The 23148-nt window shown below is 41.9% G+C and overlaps 2 long non-coding RNA genes across 8 annotated transcripts in view; one reads left to right on the top strand and one right to left on the bottom strand.

The window, feature by feature from the left end:
* Positions 1 to 1445: 1445 nt before the first annotated feature.
* The window catches only part of LOC126994631 (uncharacterized), a 47332-nt gene continuing 25629 nt past the window's right edge, over positions 1446 to 23148 (top strand). The window contains exons 1-5 of one of the 7 annotated variants that reach the window (XR_007749356.1): positions 1446 to 1794; positions 2114 to 2215; positions 3935 to 4058; positions 8084 to 8312; positions 21787 to 21896. This is a non-coding gene — a long non-coding RNA (uncharacterized LOC126994631). The remainder of the gene's footprint in view (positions 1795 to 2113; positions 2216 to 3934; positions 4059 to 8083; positions 8313 to 21786; positions 21897 to 23148) is intronic. The other 6 variants (XR_007749359.1, XR_007749360.1, XR_007749357.1 and 3 more) reach the window with 6 other exon arrangements.
* LOC126994633 (uncharacterized) lies at positions 5881 to 6691 on the bottom strand. The gene is made up of 3 exons (XR_007749363.1): positions 6556 to 6691; positions 6163 to 6267; positions 5881 to 5988 (listed from the first exon to the last, which is right to left on the bottom strand). It is a non-coding gene; the product is annotated as an uncharacterized LOC126994633 (long non-coding RNA).

Here is a 23148-nt window from a genome sequence, read left to right as displayed (position 1 = left end):
AAGCTTTCTTTTTTCATTGTTGTATTTTGCTTATTTCTCTTTTAATCTCTGTCATCATCCATATTGGCTCTATTTACATTTCATTTCCTTGTTTAGTTCTCCTTCTAATTTTTCTTTTCATATGTTTTTTTTTCTGATATTTGTCTCATAAGACTCTCAAATGTCATTTATAGTGTTTGTTTTTATTTCATTTTCCAATTCTGCTATATACTCCTTTAACAAACTGTCTTCACTTATTTTCATGTATGTGATTTCTTGTTGTTATAGTACTTACATTTTTCTAAATTCACTTGTATAGATACACTTAGAACAGTCAGACAAATCATACTTTTCTTTGTGTTCATCTCTATGTGTCAATACTACATTCTTTGGTTCATCATCACAAAGTTATGCCACGGCCTTCCCAAGTAGTTTCTCCGGTACAGTTTGTGTTTAACAATACTATCAAGTTCCTTTTTTCAAGCCAGTTAAGCACTCTCTCACCATTAACCTCTTGTGTCCCAAGAAACCCAACATTAAAGTCCCCTACAAAGGTTCCTCTTCAATTTTATCAAGCATGTTGTTTATTTCAACTTCAATAACTCTGTTCCTTGCTTGGTCACATGTACACAAGTAACAACCTAAAACTGTATTTCCTACTACACATTTCACATGCACTGTGCTTGCTATTCACTTTTTTCTGTAACTAAATAGTCATTTTTTCTGTGCATAACACATGAACCTTTCTTGTCTTTCTCATCTCTGTTTGAGTCTGTGTACTTTAAATCATCCAAAACATTAACTTTCATATATTTTTGTTGTGTTTCCAAAGGGCACAAAAGTGTATTTTCCGATACTAGTTTTACTATTTCACATTGTTTCACTTGTCCCTTCCCCCCTTCCTCCTTCCCCCCTTCCTCCTTCCCCCCTGTGTCAATTCCCTCCCCCTTCCCCCCTTCCTCCTTCCCCCCTGTGTTAGTTCACTCCCCCTTCCCCCCTTCCTCCTTCCCCCCTGTGTTAGTTCCCTCCCCCTTCCCCCCTTCCTCGTTCCCCCCTGTGACAGTTCCCTCCCTAGTCTCGACGATGGGGTCTGTGTGGTCTGATTTTCTATGTAAACTCTCTCTCTCTCTCTCTCTCTCTCTCTCTCTCTCTCTCTCTCTCTCTCTCTCTCTCTCTCTCTCTCTCGTTTTCTCTAACTCCTCATTAATTTACGTTTTCTATATGTTTTTCACGGCAGACTTTAAAATGTATTATCTTAAGTTGTACAATTATTAGAGAAATCAGTGTATATCTGATGTCGACACCCTCATAATTAAAGACATTGTCTACAGTGTTGATTGTGGAAGTGTTTTTAATAGTTTTGGCCTAAAAACAGAAGGAAATGAGCCAAGTACGACAATCTCCTTAGCTTAGACAATTTAGTTAGGCGCAAACTATTTGCCCCAACACACGTGAAAACACTTCCTCAATATAATTTAAACCCGTAAAAACAGTAATCACATTTTCGTCAAGCATTTCCCGCCATTAAAACACACATAGAACACAAAATAAGGAACAAAATAACACAACACGATACAGGTAACAGGTCAAAGAAGAAGAAGAGGAAGACAAGATGGCCGCCGACCTCTCCTTTCCAGGCAAACACACTATTTTACCGTTTTCTCCACTTGTAAAGCCTGACGGAGGTGTCTGAGGCAGTATATCATGTGGTAATGGTTCTCCACGCCTTTAGAAACCCACAGTAACCGCCGGAGACCAAGAGAACACGGAGAAAACAGGGAGTGGAGATTGTGGGCGGATTTTTCGTGTTTATAAGTGTGTCACGGCACGTCACTCATGGCTGTGCTTTATGGCGTGTGTGCGGGGCTGTGTGCGTGTGTGAAGGCCTGTGTGCGTGTGTGAAGACTTGTGTGCGTGTTTTGGAGGGCGTGTGTGCGTGTGTGTAAAACTCTAGAATGACACCCGCACTGCCTTACACAACGCCCCTTTCCCTCACACACACACACACACACACACACACACACACACAGTCTTGTTTCCATGTGTACAGTATGATATATAGTGTCCCTGTCTTTCCTTACAACCACACAGTTACACTACTAAACATTTCAACGTCACTTATTTTGTTGGGCAGGCTCAAACTCCATCCTGGAGCTCCAGAAGAGGCCCTCTGGACTGGGGCCCAAGCAGCGGTGGACTCTCAACAACAACAACAACAACTCCGTCAAGTAACCCAGTAAGTAAAGTCTTGGTTCAGTCTGCTTGTGTCTGGATGGCTCCTGTTGCCTTCACCAAAATGGCATAGATTTGAATTTACAGATAAAAAAATACAAATTAATTTAATGTTTCATACTTGCATGGTGTTAGTGTGATTGTTAGTAAGTTTATGTGAGCAAGGCAGGGCTTCGTGGTGCAGTGGTTAGCACACTCGGCTCACAACCGAGAGAGCCCGGGTTTGATTCCCGGCGGAGTGGAAAAATTTGGGCGGCTTTTCCGATACCCTACGCTCCTGTCCACCCAGCAATGTACCAGGTATTAATGGAGGGTTGTGTCCTGTCTCCTGGGGTCTGTTCCCTTCTATAATTCCGTCCCCTTCTGTCTCCAGCATATGACCACAGATGTTGCTTTCCAACTTTTTATGTGAGCAATGCAACAAGCTCTTCCACATTTGTGTGTGTCAAGGTTTACTGCCTCAGCTGATGAGGGAGGAGTTGGCGTGAGGGCGACAGAAGGACTTGTTATAAGTGTGTCTCCTCATGACCAGTGACATGTTTACACAAACACAATAACTGAGAACAGTGACCTGCAAGGCGTGGCGTGGGTCCTGCCTGCTTGGGGTACTGTCCCGTCATACTCCTTTCATGTACAGTTAACCCAGTAGCAGCGACGGGCCAAATTTGTGGCTTTACCGTGTAGCAGCGACGGGCCAAATTTGTGGCTTTACCGTGTAGCAGCGACGGGCCAAATTTGTGGCTTTACCGTGTAGCAGCGACGGGCCAAATTTATGCCATGATATAAACCCCCCAAAATAGATGATGCATAAACTGATCACAAATGCTTTGATATATATTATGAAATGGTTTGTGAGAGTGATGATTTTTTCTCATTTTTCTCACTTAGAGGGACCATTAAGAAACATGATCCCCGCTGCTACTGGGTTAAAACATCAGCCTCCTTGGCCGTTCCATTAGGGCGCCACAACGCTCCGTGAAGCATCGCTGGGGTCCAGGGGGTTAAGGAAGGAGCCTCGCTGCTTTCAGGGGTGTGTGCATACACACAGTCTCCCCGGGGGGGTCCACAGTGTGGTGGAGAGCCATGTTTTTTCAGCGCTCTGGACTGGTGTAATATAGCGGTATAGATTTGGCTTCATAATGCAGATTTTTTGGTGTTTTGTGATTGTCTTTTGGGTGTTTTGTGGGCCTGAGGAATGTGTCGCCCCCTGACACACAGCCCAGCGGGGGTGCGCTTCACTTACATAAACATTTTTGTGTCATATAAATTTTGTTTCTATTTTCTGGAAGTGTTTCTTTACTGCACTGCATTCAGGGACCAAAAAAGTGTTACCTTGTCTAGAGGCAACACTGTCCCCAGAACATGACCCGTGGGACACTGGTGGACAAAAATGTTTCTTTCTGGGAGATTTTGGTGCTTTTAAATAATGGCCCACCTGTTTGTTGACCCCTTCTCCACCCTTAGAAGGTTTGCCGTAAAAATGCTGGGTGCCGCCCTCTGACCTAACCTGACAAAACCACACGTCTTTACTCCAAAAAATCATCTGTTCTTCCGTACAAATGAGACATTATTATTATTATCTGAGTGAGCGAGGTCATTCTTTGTTATTTTATGCCAGAAGTTGTGTGTGTTTGAAGACTTAGCTTGGGTGTTTTGGTGCCAATCTGTGCCATTACAGTCTAAAGGAGCTCAGTGGTTGTTGACACAGTTTTTTATGATGCAGAGAGAGGAGGAAGACCATGGAGAATTTACAACAATATGCACAGACAACAACAACAAGAAGAAGAAGAAGAGCAAGAAGATGAGGAGGAGGAAGAGAATGGAAGAGAAGGAGCAGCACACTATTGGTGAGTGTTGAGTTTATTTTGTCCTTGTTTCCTCCTCCTGCTTGTTGTTGTTGTTGTTGTCTTTTTTCTTCTATGTGTTGTGTCCCTCCTGGTGTGTCAGTTCCTCCTGTGTGTCCAGCAGCTGTCCCCTGCTGATGGCTTACACTTTCTTCCACCGAGGACTACCCCAGCAGCTTACCTAAGGACATGGAAACAAAAAAATACATAACAAATACCTCATTACACACACACACACACACACACACACACACTATGAATATGAGTATATGTTTGAGTCTGTGAGTGTGTGTGTGTGTATTTACCTAGTTGTAATTTTACAGGCCTGGGCTTACGCTGGTGTGGTCCCGTCTCCGTATCTATAATTATCCAACTTTCCCCGGCACACTCTTTGCCGATACTATTTCTTCACTTAGTCTTTTCCAAAGCTCTATATTTCTTTGTGGGAAGCTATATTTCTTTATGTCTCTTGAGCATCTTCCCTTCCTCAACTTTTTACTATGTCCTCTAGTATTCCTGCTGGAAGGTTCCTCTCTTAGTAGCAATTTCTCGTTATCTACTTCTTCCATTTTACTCAATAGCCTATATATTTGTATTAGGTCTCCTCTTTGTTCTAGTGTTGCTAAGTCCATTTCCTTTAGTCTCTTTTCATATGTCAGTCCCTCCAGTTCTGGAACCATTTTGTGTGTGTGTGTGTGTGTGTGTGTGTGTGTGTGTGTTTATGAGATTAATTTGTTCCTGAATTTAGTTCCCAAAGCAAAAGATCATAAACCCAAACAAATTTCCCCATGTCAATTAATGTTGTTTCCATTAATGTGTCCCCAAAACTATCCCCCAAATGAGCGCCCTAATCCTTCACAATGGTGCCAGGGTCGTGCTCAAGCTGTTTCTTTACAAGATATTTGCCAAAAGCGCTGCCTGGCTCAAGGCCCCTCATAGTAAGCTTGCTGTATCAGTAGACTCTTAATGCAAACTCTTTTCAAAGTCAAAAAAAGGAGATTATTGGGTTTGTAATGAGTCTTTTTTTCACATTGACTGTACAGAGGCAGCCCGGGCAGAGGGGCCATAAAACTCCCCCTGGAAATGGCCAAGCTCCCCAAGGCTCAGTCATGGGAAGGCAACATAAGCATTCACCACACCATGCTGTGAACCTGCTACAAATATGTGGCTCATAGTGTTGGTTCCTGCCAGTCATCCTATATGACCCGTGCCTAGCCCGTCTGTGTTTTAACTTGTATACTATCTATGGTTGTTTGTAGTTTATTTTTTATTTTTATTTTTTATGAAGAAGCATGAAGAGTATTCCAAGGGCTGGCTGGCACTTTCACACTCGTATAACAAGGAGGAGCTGCCCATTTTTTTTTTTTTTTTTTTGTTTTATTTGAGCTTGACCAACAAGACACCAGGCTTTAACCCTTTACTACGGCAGGCCAAAACGGCGCCATATCGGGGGCCACCACGCGCAAATTTCAAACGTCGCTTCTGTTTTTTCAGCCATAAACTCAATATAATCATCATGTATTATATATAAAAACATGCAGAATTAAATGGTGCACATAAAGAAACATAGATTATTTGATAATTTTGAGATGTAAGCATAATTTGCCAAGGCTTTCCTAGGAGTTGTGGGCATTTCCAGGGGTAGTTTTGTGACCCTTCCTCTGTACCGTGAACCTAAGGAAACACACATTTGACAAGGCTTTCCTAGGAGTTGTGGGCATTTCAGGGTAGTTTGTGACCCTTCCTCTGTACCGTGAACCTAAGGAAACACACATTTGACAAGGCTTTCCTAGGAGTTGTGGGCATTTCAGGGTAGTTCTGTGACCCTTCCTCTGTACCGTGAACCTAAGGAAACACACATTTGACAAGGCTTTCCTAGGAGTTGTGGGCATTTCCAGGGGTAGTTTTGTGACCCTTCCTCTGTACCGTGAACCTAAGGAAACACACATTTGCCAAGGCTTTCCTAGGAGTTGTGGGCATTCCCAGAGGTAGTTTTGTGACCCTTCCTCTGTACCGTGAACCTAAGGAAACACACATTTGGCAAGGCTTTCCTAGGAGTTGTGGGCATTTCAGGGTAGTTTTGTGACCCTTCCTCTGTACCGTGAACCTAAGGAAACACACATTTGACAAGGCTTTCCTAGGAGTTGTGGGCATTTCCAGGGGTAGTTTTGTGACCCTGGTGGTAGTGTGACCCTTCCTCTGTACCGTGAACCTAAGGAAACACACATTTGACAAGGCTTTCCTAGGAGTTGTGGGCATTTCCAGGGGTAGTTTTGTGACCCTTCCTCTGTACTGTGAACCTAAGGAAACACACATTTGACAAGGCTTTCCTAGGAGTTGTGGGCATTTCAGGTAGTTTGTGACCCTGGTGGTAGTGTTACCCATCCTCTGAACCTTGAACCTAAGGAAATACACATTTGACAAGGCTTTCCTAGGAGTTGTGGGCATTTCAGGGTAGTTTGTGACCCTGGTAGTGTGACCCTTCCTCTGTACCGTGAACCTAAGGAAACACACATTTGACAAGGCTTTCCTAGGAGTTGTGGGCATTTCCAGGGGTAGTTTTGTGACCCTGGTGGTAGTGTGACCCTTCCTCTGTACCGTGAACCTAAGGAAACACACATTTGGCAAGGCTTTCCTAGGAGCTGTGGGCATTTCAGGGTAGTTTTTTGGCCCTGGTGGTAGTGTGACCCTTCCTCTGTACTTTGAACCTAAGGAAACACACATTTGGCAAGGCTTTCCTAGGAGTTGGCATTTCAGGGGTAGTTTTGTGGCCCTGGGTAGTGTGAGTGACCCTTCCTCTGTACTTTGAACCTAAGGAAACACACATTTGGCAAGGCTTTTCTAGGAGTTGTGGGCATTTCCATCCGTCCCTTCCTTTTTCCCTTCCCTTCCTTCCCACTTTTCCCTTCCTTCCCATCCCTTCCCTTCCTTTCCATCCCTTCCTTTCCCTTCCATCCTTCCCTTCCCTCCTCTCCCATCCCTTCCCATCTCATCCCTTCCCATCCCTTCCCTTCCCATCCCTTCCCTTTCCTTCCCTTCCCGTCCTTTTCTTTCTCTTCCCTTCCCATCCCATCCCATCCTATCCCTTCCCTTCCCTTCCCTTCCCATCCCTTCCCTTCCCATCTCTTCCCATCCCATCCTTCCCTTCCTTCCCAGCCCATCCCTTCCTTTCCCATCCCATCCCTTCCCTTCCCATCCCTTCTCCTCCCTTCCCTTCCCAGCCCATCCCTTCCTTTCCCATCCCATCCCTTCCTGTCCCTTCTCTCTCCTTTCCATCCCTTCCCTTCACATCCTTTTTTCTTTCCTTCCCTTCCCCTCCCCTCCCCTCCTTCCCTTCCATCCCTTCCCTTCACTTTCCTTCCCTTCTTTAACCCTCTCTTCCCCTCCCTTCCATCCCTTCCTTTCCATCCCTTCCTTCCTTCCTCTCTTTCCTTCCTCTCCTCCTTCCTTACCTTCCCCTCCCTTCTCTCTCTTCCTCTCTCTCTCTCTCTCTCTCTCTCTCTCTCTCTCTCTCTCTCTCTCTCTCTCTCTCTCTCATTGATTTCCTTACATTTAGGAGGCTGCGTTTAGAGCAAGTGAGTCTCATTGCGTTAAGATATTTGATGCGATGATTCACTCTGTTTCCAGCGACTGCCTCAAGAGTCAAGTCATTGACCCATTTGATTTCATGGAGAATGTTTTTGTTTATTTTTTTATTAATTTATCTTATGTATTTTTGTTTTCCATTGGTCTTTTTTTTTCTTTTCTATTGGGGCGACACATGAGCTAGGTTTCGGGAGACAGGTCAGGTCATTTTGCAGACTTGTGATACTGGGCCAGACTGCACGCTGAAGTAGCACCCAATTTATAATGCTATATATATCAAAGTGTGGTAATGTTCACACAGTTAACACCAAACTTGATTTCCAGACACTAGGAACTGAAGGAGATGAGGAGGGACAGAGTGCTGAGTGTTAACTAATTTTTCTCTTATTCCTGCATTAATTTCCTTTCTATTGGTGTTTCTTTTCTTCTCTCCATCCTGTTAGCTCCCACCATGGAGTCTTAATGTGTGGAAATGTTCCAGCGTAGCTATCAGTAAACAACACCGTCACAATGGATAAGACACAGCCCGAAGCATGACCTCTCACCCGGGTGACCACCAGGTTTTGACGGCACGAGAATGACAGGTTGATGTCAAGGCAGTGAATGGCATCATGTCCACTCCACCAACTATACCTCCACAGCACACACACCCTGCCACCTTGTTTGCCGCAGGTATGGCCTGATTAGGGCTGGTGGCCTAGAGACAGATATTTCATTATTACAGCAGAGGAGGGAAGGGAGGAAAGAAAGGGGAGTATACATAGGAATACATAGGAAGAACAGACACCTGTCGGACTATGGCAGGAGGAGGGAGTGACATGAGGGAGGAGTGAGCAGAGGAGAAGAGAAACAAACAGGTCATAGCTCCATTCTTTCCCTTCCTGGCACATTGATAGGCTATTTGTCATTATGATAAGTATTCAAGCTATTTTCTTTTTTATTATATGTCGTCCTCAATAGTTAGTTTCCAATAGTTCGGATTTGGTTTTATGTGGATTTTCTATGACAATCCATATAAAACTGAAACCAAACTATTGGAAACTGTACTATTTGAGGGACGATTGTAGTGATTTTTTTTTTTCCCCAACCCTCACACCTTATATAAATCCCAGAGCTGGCAGTTTTCTTTTGTAATAGCCTACATAGACAAGCTCAGGAGAGAGGGACTTGTACCAAACAGATCATACTCTATGTCTTTTCAAATGCCTGTGTTGTCTCATTTATGTAAAGCCTGTGTCACTGAAAGAATGGTGCTTTAATAATGTATGGCATGAGTATCACAGTATTAGCCTACCAGCATCAACACCCATGTGATCTAATATGGAGCAGTGGCTAGAAGGCCTCACACAGCTGTTCATCCTTCCTGTGTAGATGGTTGATGAACAGTTGTACCTGGGGAAGGTAAACTGAGGCAATTCTGGCCTTCCTATCGGCCCATATCCCAGTGTTCAAACCTAACACAGGCCCAGAGATGATGAGCGGATTTACGTGCACTAAATTATTGAAATACCTTTTAGTTGCCCTTACAAAGCTTTGTGATGAGGTGAACTACAGGCATTTAAAAGGCCGCCTCAGTTTGCTGGAATGACCAATACTTAAGCTGCTGCTGCATGTCATATTATCAGTACAAATTGGCATGTTTGGGGTTTATATAAGGTGTGAGGGTTTTTTGAATGTTTTTTGATTTTGAAAATGCATACTAAAATAAACTACAATTCCATCTTAAAGAGAAAAGCCTCTGCAGCACGACAGAAGCTTAAGGCTATAGTTCTTACCTACAACACCAAGCTTACTAAGACCTGAGCAATGCATATAAATAGCCACGAAGCTTTTGTTACTGTTTCCCAAGATTCTGACTAACTTCTTGCACTACTGAAAGAAATTTAAGGCTATAGTACATTACATTGATCCATTATTTCTCTCACTGTTTTCTCCCCTCTGTATCTTCCTGTAAATCTCACTATCAAATTTATATCCATGTTTTCTTGTCATCTTGCCATAAAGCTTATCTATCTAAGGTGTTCCACATCAGAAGGGACAATTTTTCTCCCCAAGCTCAGAGAAAGGGAAGGAAATGAGCGAGGAAAGGAGGGAGGGAGGGAGGAAAGTGAGCAAGGAAGGAAGGGAGGAAAGGGCTGGAGAGAACATAAGAACGTAAGGAGTCTGCAAGAGACCGGTTGGCCTATACAAGGCAGCTCCTGTACACTCAACCCCACCTTACCTCACCATCCATGGCTTTATCTAACCTCTTCTTGAATGTATCTATGGTATTGGCACCCACAACATGGCTCCCAAGCCTGTTCCATTCGTCCACCACTCTACTGGTGAACCAATTCTTGCCTATGTCTTTGTTGAATCTGAATTTGTCTAACTTAAAACCATTGCCACGTGTCCTACCTGGCTCTTTCACTCTCAAAATTTTATTGACATCCCCTTTATTAAATCCCTTCATCCATTTATAGACTTCGATCAAGTCTCCTCGCAACCTTCGCCTTTCTAGCGAGTGTAGATTTAACTGCTTCAGCCTGTCTTCATAATGCAAGTTTTCACCCCTGAATCATCTTTGTCATCCTCGTCTGTACAGATTCTAACATCTTGATATCCGTTCTATAGTAGGGGGACCAGAACTGAACTGCATAATCGAGATGAGGTCTAACTAGTGCTAAGTAAAGTTTGAGGATGAATTCAGCGCTCCTATTGCTCACGCTCCTTGAGATGAAACCAAGTACTCTGTTTGCCAGATTTTTAGCCTGAATGCATTGAGCCCTAGGACGGAGGTCAGCGCTCACTAGGACTCCTAAGTCTCTCTCACGCCCAGACCTGCGCACACACACACACACACACACACACACACTGAGAACAAAATATTACAAAAAAAACAAGACATGAACAAACTCTAGGAAAAAACACAAACTTTTGCAAACAACACTCCCACACACTTTCTACTCTACCTCCTCCTTATGCTGTCCAAATTCCTCATGCAAAAGTCAACCACTGTCTGTACTCTTTCATCCCTTTCTCTAGTCAACTCTACATTTGCTTTGTCTGTTTTGTTTCCTTCCTATGACTTGAACGCTTTCTAGAAGGGAGGATCGAGACTTTTTTTTTCATTTTACGTGTTTTTTTGTATTTATTTAGAAAGCAATTATGTTTCTTCTATCTAGTAATGCATTTCAAGTCTATCACTTTATATATCATCTATGGCCATTTTTTCTATTACTCATTTACTTTTCACTGTGTTTTATTGTATATATTAGTCATATCTGTTTTGTTTATCTAGGTGGTGATATTGTCTAGGCATATCAGTTCAAATATTCTCACATTCTTTCGCCTCACAACACCTATTCCCAAAGGCCACAAGTCGGGTTCAAATAAGTATTGTTCACATTCAATGTACAGAAGCCTGGTCAATCTATCACTGGGCTAACGGTACTATCGATGCCAACACCCACAACAGCCTCTCCGGAAGCCTTACATAGTGTGGGTGTGTGAGCTCCAAAATGTTGGAGACTATGGGGCAGAATTATGTCACGAAAATGGTCCAGCCTCGGCTTTCCATTTGAAGGACGAGGAGGCTGTGAGGTGAGGCGTGGGAACATTGACTGAGTGGCTGACTGACTGACTGACTGACTGACGGGTTGACTGACTGACTGACGGACTGGGTGACAAAGAATAACTGACTGACTGACTGACTTGCTGACTGACTGACTGACTGGGTGACAAAGAATAACTGACTGACTGACTGACTGACGGGTTGACTGACTGACTGACGGACTGGGTGACAAAGAATAACTGACTGACTGACTGACTTGCTGACTGACTGACTGACTGACTGATTTGCTGACTGACTGACTGAGTGGCTGACTGACTGACTGACTGACTGACGGGTTGACTGACTGACTGACGGACTGGGTGACAAAGAATAACTGACTGACTGACTGATTCTGACTCACTTCACGCAATGGTCTGAAAACTGTAGGGTAACTTTGTGGCTCTCCGACCTCTTCCCTGCCCACACACACACACACACACACACACACTATTTTAATTAAATTGAATTAGATAGAGAGAGAGAGAGAGAGAGAGAGAGAGAGAGAGAGAGAGAGAGAGAGAGAGAGAGAGAGAGAGAGAGAGTGGAAAAACACACACAAACAGTATTATCTTATGAGACTTGCTTCCTCCTCCTCCTCCTCCTCCTCCTCTCCTCAAGTTTAAGAAGCATGAAGTGTTCTGCCTCATTAAGACATACAATACAGAAAAGAGAGGAGGAGGAGGAGGAGGAGGAGGACATGAGGCACGAGGAGGATTCACTTGCTTAAGATTATTAAAGTCGTATACATAACTCTCTCTCTCTCTCTCTCTCTCTCTCTCTCTCTCTCTCTCTCTTTTGCACTAATATTCCTCCCATTTTCATATATTCCATAATAATAATAATAGTAATAGTAGTAATAGTAATAATAATAATAATAATAACACATTTTACAAGTTTCTTTCTTCTTTTCCTCTTCCTCCTTCTTATTCTTTCTTTCTTCCTCCTCCTCCACGTCTTCCTCCTCCCCTCTTCTTGTCAATACTATCTAATCTTTATCTAGCTATCCATCTATCTCCATCAATCAACTGTTACTTTTTCTCCTTCCTATTTCTTCTATCATTCCATCTATCGATCTTCCTTTATCAACAGTTCCTTCTTCCTCCTCCTATTCTTTCCTCCTCCTCCTCTTCCTTCCTTTCCTTCCCTTCTTCTTTCCCATCAACACATTCTGCCCCTCAACCATATTAGGAAGCTCGTGTGTGTGTGTGTGTGTGTGTGTGTGTGTGTGTGTGTGTCCTTCTTCTTCCCATCAACACATTCTGCCCTCAACCATATTAGGAAGCTGTGTGTGTGGAAGCCCTTTCGTGTGTGTGTGTGTGTGTGTGTGTGTGTGTGTGTGTGTGCGTGTGTGTGTGTGTGTGTGTGTGTCCTTCCCTTCTTCTTTCCTATCAACACATTCTGCACTCAACCATATTAGGGAAACCTTTCGTGTGTGTGTGTGTGTGTGTGTGTGTGTGTGTGTCCTTCCCGTCTCTTTCCCATCAACACATTCTGCCCTCAACCATATTAGAAGCCTGTGTGTGTGTGTGTGTGTGTGTGTGTGTGTGTGTGTGTGTGTGTGTGTTCCTCTCTTCCCACTGTAACACATTCTGCTCTCGACCATATTAGGGAAGTAACTTCCGTGTGTGTGTGTGTGTGTGTGTGTGTGTGTGTCCTTCCTGTCTCTTTCCCTCAACACATTCCCCATTCCTCAACCATATTAGGGGAAACCTTTCGTGTGTGTGTGTGTGTGTGTGTGTGTGTGTGTGTGTGTGTGTGTGTCCTTCCCTTCTCTTTCCCATCAACACATCTCTGCCTCACGACCATATTAGGGAAGCCTTTCGTGTGTGTGTAATGTGTGTGTGTGTGTGTGTGTGTCCTTCCGTCTCTTTCCCATCAACACATTTCTGCCCTCAACCATATTAGAAGGTTTTCGTGTGTGTGTGTGTGTGTGTGTGTGTGTGGTATTGTTAGAACGGCAGGAAGACGGGGAGGAGGAGGAGGAAGAAGATTTAGTGTAAGGCTCAGAAAGAGGTTCGTGAAGAAGCGGAAGGAACGAAGATGAGGAGGAGAAGAAGAGGAGGAGGAGGAGGTAAAGGAGAAGGAAGGAGGGGGCAGAAGTGGAGAATGATGGGAGGCCGAGGGAATTGACTGAGGAGGAGGAGAAGAGAAGAAGAAATAATGAAGGAGTTAAATGAAGGATCTGGGGACAAGAAAGAAAATGAGAGGAGAAAAGAAGGAGGAGGAGGAGGATAGAAGAAAATAATGAAGGATAAATTTAGCGATCTGGACAAGAAAGAAAATGAGGAGGAAAGAAGAGGAGGAGGAGGAGGTAAAGGAGTAATAGTAGAAGGAGGCAGAAGGAGAAATATAGGAGGCCAAGGGGAATGAATGAGGAGGAGGAGGAGGAAGAAATAATGAAGTTGATAATGAAAATCTGGGACAAGAAAGAGGATGGAGGAGGAGAGAAAGATGAAGAGAAAAGAATGAACAAAGGAAAGAAGAGGATGCTTGTTGATCATACTCTAAATTTTTTTCAAATGCCTGTGTTGTCTCATTTATGTAAAGCCTGTGTCAGTGAAAAGAATGGTGCTTTTATCAATGTATGGGCATGAGTATCACAGTATTAGCCTACCAGCATCAACAACACCTATGTGATCTAATATATGTAAGGTTCTGATACAGCTGTTCATCCTTCCTGTGTAGATGGTTGATGAACAGTTGTACCTAAAGGTATGGTATGAGCATCACAGTATTAGCCTACCAGCATCAACACTCCACGTGATCTAACATGCCTTTGTGACAGTGGTTAGAAGGTCTGGCTGCTTGGCCACGACTGCCAGGGCCAGGTTGGAATCCTGCCTCACATCCTCTGCTGCTGCGTGTCGAGTAAATCTAACTCCCCTCTAACCCAACCTGACGTGTAGCCCTCCCAACGCTCCCCTCATTGCACCCGGAGGCGGTTGCAAGAAACTCGCTAACCCTTCAAAATACCAGCGGCCTTACAGCAGTTTGCAGCGCACACAATATGCAGTTCAAAATGCATAGAATAGTGACATCTGGCAAGTGGAGAGAAGGTGCTGAGCAATGTTAACAGTAGCAGAGGAAGGCTAGGGACAGGGGAAGGTGGCAAGGTTAGGGAGTGCTGTGGTTAGTGTCGTTGACCCTGGCACTGAAAAAGACCAAGGAGGAGAATAAAGCTTGGGAAGGGTGTAGGAAGAGGAGGAGGAGGAGGAAGAAATAATGAAGGATAACGAAGGATCTGGGACAAGAAAGAAAATGAGAGGAGAAAGAAGAAGAGGAGGAGGAGGAGGTAAAGGAGAAGGAAGGATGCAGAAGTGAGAAATATGGAGGCCAAGGGAATGAATGAGGAGGAGGAGGAGGAGGAAGAAATATATATATATATATATGATATATATATATATATATATATATATATATATATATATATATATATATATATATATATATATATATATATATATATATAGAAATATATATATGAGAGGAGATATATATAGAGGAGGAAGGAGGAGGAGAGAGAGAAGAGGAATGAAGGAAGTCAAATGCCTGTGTTGTCTCATTTCTGTAAAGCCTGTGTCAATGAAAGAATGGTATGGCATGAGTATCACAGTGTTAGCCTACCAGCATCAACACCACGTGATCTAATATGGAGCAGTGGTTAGAAGGCCTCACACAGCTGTTCATCCTTCCTGTGTAGATGGTTGATGAACAGTTGTTGAAGGTATGGCATTATCACAGTGTTAGCCTACCAGCATCAACACCCATGTGATCTAATATGCCTTTGTAGTGGTTAGAAGGCCTGGCTGGCCACGACTGCCAGGAATCCTCCTCACATCCTCCGCTGTGTGTCAAGTAAATCTAACTCCCCCAACCCAACTTGACATAGCCCCCTCCCAACACCCCTCATTGCACCCCGAGGCGGCTGCAAGAAACTCGCTAACCCTTCAAAAATCAGCAGCGGCCTTGCTAGCAGTTTGCAGCGCACATAATATGCAGTTCAAAATGCATAGAATAGTGACGTCTAAGCAAGTGAGAAGGTGCTGCTGCTGGAGCAATGTTAAATAGTAGCAGAGGAAGGCCAGGGACAGGGAAGGCAGGGCAAGGTTAGGAGTGCCATGGTTAGTGTCATGGATCCTGGCACTGAAAAGACCAAGGGAGGAGAATAAGGCTTGGGAAGGGAATTTTAGGAAGAAAAGAAGGCAGAGAGGGAGAGAGAACATTAAGGGAAAAATACCTAATAAAAGAACAGGAAAGAAAAAAAAGCTTGAAGGAAATATATTAACCCGTACAGTGTGGTCTTTTATAGGGGTCATGCCAGGTGGAACTTTTTCCTATTTTTTTATTTGACCCTAAAAATGTACAAAAAATTACAAATTATTTCATATATATATATATATATATATATATATATATATATATATATATATATATATATATATATATATATATATATATATATATATATATATATATATATATATATATATATATATATATATATATATATATATATATATATATATATCAGAGCTAACGATGTCGTACCAGGAAAGGGAAATTTGTCTTTACATTTTTTTAGAGCCAATATTCTCTCCATTATAAACACTTCTCACTGCCCCAAAGTGTGAGTAATGTATTAGTACTTCTTTACATCACAAAAACCTAAAAAAATAAACAATAATTGTAAGTACAAGAAAATGATTGGATCAGACAACACTTCAAGGCCGTGTGTACTACAGCCGTAGTTCACAAAGTTCAACAAAACACTATGAAGCTTCCGACGATAAGTTTTCATTTCCGATTACTGTGAACCATAATTTACAATTCCACATGCCTTACTGATTATAGAATCAAGGAGTTATTACCTAGAAGGAAGTAACTTACCTTCTTGTATAATGATTTTTGTTGGAATGCGGACAAATGTACAGAAAACCCTTTAACGTCCATTTAAAAATACGAAGACTTGTCAAGTTATTGCTCTTTACTGTCAATGAACAATGTTACATACAAAAAAACAAAAATAAAGGGAATATAAGCCCTTAAAAGAGCTTGCGTGTATATATGTACTAAACACTTCCCTAAGAGGTACGTACACACTCAAAAACTATCGTTACCGTGGGGTCCGAAGAACTTCACAACAGCAACCGGTAATCTCGGGTTGGTAAGGTGCTGTCACCCCATCACCTCAGCTCTGCTGGGGGAGCAGGACAGGGCCCCTGTAAGGGAGGGATAGAGAGGAAGGGAGACACTGAGACACCAGATATCACCATAATATTAACGGAGTGATTTGAGTGCCACTTGTTTAAGCTTTTTATTCACAAATTATTAAACAATAATGCTCATGTGATATACGTAACAGCGGTGGGTAGAAGTATTCTCCCATATCAAAGACAAAAACAACCATCAACGCATGTCAGATATAGTTCAGTCCATGATGTGCCATCCTGGCACTAATGCTTCCACTGAACGTGTCTTTTCTTTCATGAACAAGTTGTGGACATCTGAAAAAAGAAAAAAAAATTGCAATGGTAATAGCATTGCTGCTAAGAAAGATAAAGTTTAAACAGAGTTGGATGGACTTCTACAGGTTGTTTAAATCTACTCTCTTGTGCTGCCTCATTGCCTAATAAAAAGTAGGAACTTTGCACGCTTTTAAGTTGATGAATAAGGAATTTGGCGCGGGCATTTTGAATTGCCTGTTCTCAATGGCTTCATCCTTGGTGTCTGTTTGTATCGTGCTGAATGTGTATCGATAGTTTTTTGAGCGTGTGAACGTACTAAACACTGTACGGGTTAATGGTCCCTCTAAGCGAGAAAAATGACAAAAAATCACCCCTCACACAAAGCACTTCATAATATATATATATATATATATATATATATATATATATATATATATATATATATATATATATATATATATATATATATATATATATATATATATATATATATATATATATATATATATATATATATATATATATATATATATATATATATATACATTATCAGCCACAATTTGCCTATGTTAAACGTCGCTGCTACACGGTACAGCCACAAATTTGGCCGTCGCTGCTACACGGTACAGCCACAAATTTGGCCGTCGCTGCTACACCACAAATTTGGCCCGTCGCTGCTACGGTACAGCCACAAATTTGGCCCGTCGCTGCTACAGTACAGCCACAAATTTGGCCCGTCGCTGCTACACAGTACAGCCACAAATTTGGGCTACACGGTACAGCTGACCGGTACAGCCACAAATTTGGCCCGTCGCTGCTACACACAGCCACATTGGTACAGTACAACCACGTCGCTGCCACACACACACACAAATTTGGCCCACGCTGCTCAGTTAATGCAAGGCCATCCAGACGGAGACCTCTCCACTCCCTCAGTGACCCGTCAGTCGAGTAGGACAGCGGTCAGGTCAGCCTGGGCTGCTGTCAACCTCACTGTTTCCCTTGTGTTGTTTGTTTGTTTGTATTACTTGTTTTAACATACATAACGAAAAGAATGCAAACAAATAATGTATTCATTAAGTATGCATAATAGTAATAATGATACATATACATCAATTGAAACTTATCAGCAAAATCTTGAATGTTAAAGAACATAATGTCAAGACATATCAGCTTCTTGATGGATCAAGGAATACACACACACACACACACACAGTATAATACACACACACACACACACACACACACACACACACAGTATAATGGTACAGTATAACTCATATCTAACACACACACACACACACACACTCACACACACACAGTATAATGGTAAGTATACATCAATTGAAACTTATCAGCAAACATCTTGACACACACACACACACACACACACACACAGTATAATGGTACGGTATAACTCATCTAACACACACACACACACAGTATAATGGTACAGTATAACTCATATCTAATACACACACACACACACACACACACACACACACACACACACACACACACAGTATAATGGTACAGTATAACTCATATCTAACACACACACACACACACACACACACACACACACATTATAATGGTACAGTATAACTCATATCTAACACACACACACACACACACACACACACACACAGTATAATGGTACAGTATAACTCATATCTAACACACACACACACACACACACACACACACACACACACACAGTATAATGGTACAGTATAACTCATCTAACACACACACACACACACACACACACACACACACATTATAATGGTACAGTATAACTCATATCTAACACACACACACACACACACACACACGCACACACACACAGTATAATGGTACAGTATAACTCATATCTAATACACACACACACACACACACACACAGTATAATGGTACAGTATAACTCATATCTAACACACACACACACACACACACACACACACAGTATAATGGTACGGATACCTTGCCATGAAGCAAGGCTTTGCCGTTTATTGCAAGCGGTTGTAATATTCATATCATATCATTTATATATGGATACCATTGTATGATATTCAAATTCATATATACTCAATATAACACATTCATGTCAGATAACATGTTTTTCATTGTATCCTTGCCCTAGCAAATACTACTACTAATCACATCATTCATAACACCCTATCACATCTCACTAACATGCTATATATATATATATATATATATATATATATATATATATATATATATATATATATATATATATATATATATATATATATATATATATATATATATATATATATATATACATTTTCATCTCATATAAGCATATTTTATTCATATCATATATTGATATGTATTGCATCTAGTATATTTATATCCATGTTTACTGTTTATATTCATATAATTATATCATGTTATTCTTTTTTCACACATATTATGCCTAGCATATGTAAAGAACCACATCATGTTCATACTGTATTCATCAGTGATTAGTCACACCATATACATAATCATATCACAGTCACATTCCTCTCATAACGCATCATATTCATATATTCACATCACCAATATTCATATAATAATACATGTGTAACACAGGCTATTTTATGAACTATATTATTGGCTGTTATAATGCCTGACAAACCCTCATCATTTAATACAGCCGTAATGGGTTTTGTACATGCTGATTGTACTGACTATCTCACTGTGCTGAACATGTTATCATGCAGCAGCTGCTTCACCCCGTTTGTTTGTGGCACGCAGCGCCTCCTCGTCTTGTGGGAAGGAAAACACCATCACTCTGGGTCCAGTTTTGAAGCTTCCCTCCCAGTAAGGCACACAACTTGTATGGCAGTATTGTTATCTGGGTAAGAGGCAGAAACAATGTTAACAAGTTTTCACTGTTTTCAGAGTCAATAATGCACAAAACAGAGTGACCTCTCCTGACCACAGCTGACCCGACACTACCTGGCACTACTTGGCCTACGTCACGGCCTCTCCCCCACAAATTTGGCCCGTCGCTGCTACACAGTACAGCCACAAATTTGGCCCGTCGTTCCACGGTACAGCCACAAATTTGGCCCGTCGCTGCTACACAGTACAGCCACAAATTTGGCCTGTCGCTGCTACACGGTACAGCCACAAATTTGGCCCGTCGCTGCTACACGGTACAGCCACAAATTTGGCCCGTCGCTGCTACACGGTACAGCCACAAATTTGGCCCGTCGCTGCTACACGGTACAGCCACAAATTTGGCGTCGCTGCTACGGTACAGCCACAATTTTGGCCCGTCGCTGCTACACGGTACAGCCACAAATTTGGCCCGTCGCTGCTTCACGGTACAGCCACAAATTTGGCCCGTCGCTGCTTCCGGGTTAATGCAAGGCCATCCAGACGGGAGGCCTCTTCACTCCCTCAGTGACCCGTCAGTCGAGTAGGGACAGCGGTCGGGTCAGCCGGGGCTGCTGTCAACCTCACTGTTTTCCTTGTGTTGTTTGTTTGTTTGTATTACTTGTTTTAACACACATAACGAAAAGAATGCAAACAAATAATGTATTCATTAAGTATGCATAATAGTAATAATGATACATATACATCAATTGAAACTTATCAGCAAAATCTTGAATGTTAAAGAACATAATGTCAAGACATATCAGCTTCTTGATGGATCAAGGAATACACACACACACACACACAGTATAATGGTACGGTATAACTCATATCTAACACACACACACACACACACACACACAGTATAATTGTACAGTATAAATCATATCTAACACACACACACACACGCACACACACACACACACACACACACACACACGCAGTATAATGGTACTGTATAACTCATATCTAACACACACACACACACACACACACACACACACTATAATGTTACTGTATAACTCATATCTAACACACACACACACACACACACACACACACACACACACACAGTATAATGGTACGGTATAACTCATATCTAACACACACACACACACACACACACACACACACACACACACAGTATAATGGTACAGTATAACTCATCTAACACACACACACACACACACACACACACACACACACATTATAAAGTTACAGTATAACTCATATCTAACACACACACACACACACACACACACACACACACACAGTATAATGGTACAGTATAACTCATATCTAACACACACACACACACACACACACACACAGTATAATGGTACAGTATAACTCATATCTAACACACACACACACACACACACACACACACAGTATAATGGTACGGATACCTTGCCATGAAGCAAGGCTTTGCCGTTTATTGCAAGCGGTTGTAATATTCATATCATATCATTTATATATGGATACCATTGTATGATATTCAAATTCATATATACTCAATATAACACATTCATGTCAGATAACATGTTTTTCATTGTATCCTTGCCCTAGCAAATACTACTACTAATCACATCATTCATAACACCCTATCACATCTCACTAACATGCTATATATATATATATATATATATATATATATATATATATATATATATATATATATATATATATATATATATATATATATATATATATATATATATATATATATATATGCATTTTTCATTCATCTCATATAAGCATATTTTATTCATATCATATATTGATATGTATTGCATCTAGTATATTGATATCCATGTTTACTGTTTATATTCATATAATTATATCTTGTTATTCTTTTTTCACACACATTATGCCTAGCATATGTAAAGAACCACATCATGTTCATACTGTATTCATCAGTGATTAGTCACACCATATACATAATCATATCACAGTCACATTCCTCTCATAACGCATCATATTCATATATTCACATCACCAATATTCATATATAATAATACATGTGTAACACAGGCTATTTTATGAACTATATTATTGGCTGTTATAATGCCTGACAAACCCTCATCATTTAATACAGCCGTAATGGGTTTTGTACATGCTGATTGTACTGACTATCTCACTGTGCTGAACATGTTATCATGCAGCAGCTGCTTCACCCGTTTGTTTGTGGCACGCAGCGCACGCCTCCTCGTCTTGTGGGAAGGAAAACACCATCACTCTGGGTCCAGTTTTGAAGCTTCCCTCCCAGTAAGGCACACAGCACTTGTATGGCAGTATTGTTATCTGGGTAAGAGGCAGAAACAATGTTAACAAGTTTTTCACTGTTTTCAGAGTCAATAATGCACAAAACAGAGAGCGTGACCTCTCCTGACCACAGCTGACCCGACACTACCTGGCACTACTTGGCCTACGTCACGGCCTACTCCCCCCCCCCCACAAATTTGGCCCGTCGCTGCTACACAGTACAGCCACAAATTTGGCCCGTCGCTGCTACACGGTACAGCCACAAATTTGGCCCGTCGCTGCTACACAGTACAGCCACAAATTTGGCCTGTCGCTGCTACACGGTACAGCCACAAATTTGGCCCGTCGCTGCTACACGGTACAGCCACAAATTTGGCCCGTTGCTGCTACACGGTACAGCCACAAATTTGGCCCGTCGCTGCTACACGGTACAGCCACAAATTTGGCGCGTCGCTGCTACACGGTACAGCCACAAATTTGGCCCGTCGCTGCTACACGGTACAGCCACAAATTTGGCCCGTCGCTGCTTCACGGTACAGCCACAAATTTGGCCCGTCGCTGCTTCCGGGTTAATGCAAGGCCATCCAGACGGGAGGCCTCTCCACTCCCTCAGTGACCCGTCAGTCGAGTAGGGACAGCGGTCGGGTCAGCCGGGGCTGCTGTCAACCTCACTGTTTTCCTTGTGTTGTTTGTTTGTTTGTATTACTTGTTTTAACATACATAACGAAAAGAATGCAAACAAATAATGTATTCATTAAGTATGCATAATAGTAATAATGATACATATACATCAATTGAAACTTTTCAGCAAAATCTTGAATGCTAAAGAACATAATGTCAAGACATATCAGCTTCTTGATGGATCAAGGAATACACACACACACACACACACAGTATAATGGTACGGTATAACTCATATCTAACACACACACACACACACACACACACAGTATAATGGTACGGTATAACTCATATCTAACACACACACACACACACACACACACACAGTATAATGGTACGGTATAACTCATATCTAACACACACACACATACACACACACACACAGTATAATGGTACAGTATAACTCATATCTAACACACACACACACACACACACACAGTATAATGGTACAGTATAACTCATATCTAACACACACACACACACACACACACACACACACGCACACACACACAGTATAATGGTACGGTATAACTCATCTAACACACACACACACACACACACACACACAGTCTAATGGTACAGTATAACTCATATCTAACACACACACACACACG

Source organism: Eriocheir sinensis, unplaced genomic scaffold (genome assembly GCF_024679095.1).
Source record: "Eriocheir sinensis breed Jianghai 21 unplaced genomic scaffold, ASM2467909v1 Scaffold839, whole genome shotgun sequence".
NCBI classification, from domain to species: domain Eukaryota; kingdom Metazoa; phylum Arthropoda; class Malacostraca; order Decapoda; family Varunidae; genus Eriocheir; species Eriocheir sinensis.
This window is presented reverse-complemented; position numbering and strand designations above follow the sequence as displayed.